At 42.8% G+C, this 1,131-nt stretch overlaps 1 non-coding gene across 1 annotated transcript; it reads right to left on the reverse strand.

The window, feature by feature from the left end:
- Positions 1-304: 304 nt before the first annotated feature.
- Positions 305-410, reverse strand: LOC145603206 (small nucleolar RNA R71). Its single transcript, XR_014104737.1, has one exon. It is a non-coding gene; the product is annotated as a small nucleolar RNA R71 (small nucleolar RNA).
- Positions 411-1,131: the final 721 nt, after the last annotated feature.

Raw genomic sequence — 1,131 nt, forward strand, 5'->3', positions numbered from 1 at the left:
GTCACTCAAGCCAATGACTTCGAGATTCGGCCCGCGATGATAAATTTGATTGAAAGGAGGCAATATAGTGGAGCAAAACATGAGAGCCCTCTTGCACACTTGAACGAGTTCGAGAAATATTGCAACACAATCAAGGTAAATGGGGTAACTCAAGAGTTTGTGAGACTAAAGCTATGTCCTTTTTCTTTGATAGGAAGGGCTCTTGAATGGCTTGAGAAGGAGGTGAGGCCTAACTCCTTGAGAACTTGGGACGAGGTCACCACGGCCTTCTTAGGAAGATTCTATTCTCAAAAGAAGACGGCCGAAGCAAGGGCTTTGATCCAAGGCTTCCGTCAAAGGGGTAGTGAAACCATATATGAGGCATGGGAACGATACAAAGAATATCAAAGGGAGTGCCCTCATCATGGCATTCCATCATATCAAGTGCTTCAAATTTTCTATGGGGGATTGAGCCCACAAGGAAAGACGAGCTTGGATGCGGGAGCGGGTGGCCCGATTATGAACAAAACGGAGGAACAAGTCATCGAGATAATTGAGGATGTGGTGAGACACCACATGGATTGGCAAGAAGGAGAGAGGGAGTCTTTAAGCAAAGGAGGGAATGCAGTCTACTCCGTCGATCACCTAAACGCCATCAATAATTTGACATCTCAAATAGCCAATCTTGGCAAGGAGATGACATCTATCAAGGCAAAGCTAGAGACTTCCACTTCACAACAAGAGCATCCCTCCCAATCTAAGGGGAGAGGTATGAATTCTAACTCTTCTCCTTCTACATCTAATAACATGCCACATGGGTGTTTGTTTTGTGAAAATTGTGGGTCATATGACCATGATACCTCTTCTTGTAATTATGATTCCCAACCCCAATCCCATTATGAAGAGGGTAATGATAATGAAAATGAACAGGTCAATGCTTTGTCTTATGATAATAGACATAGGAATGACAATCAAAGATATTTACCACCTAATCGAAGGGAACAAGGGGGAAATGCTTATAATCAAAGAGGAAATGATTATGATTACCATAACCAAAACCAATGGGGTAATAGGAACCAAAGGGACCAAAATCCCCAAGGTAACTACAACCAACAAGGTGGTTATGGTAACCATAACCATAATAATCAAGGG

Source organism: Chenopodium album, chromosome 21 (genome assembly GCF_948465745.1).
Source record: "Chenopodium album chromosome 21, dcCheAlbu1.1, whole genome shotgun sequence".
Classification (NCBI taxonomy): Eukaryota; Viridiplantae; Streptophyta; class Magnoliopsida; order Caryophyllales; family Amaranthaceae; genus Chenopodium; species Chenopodium album.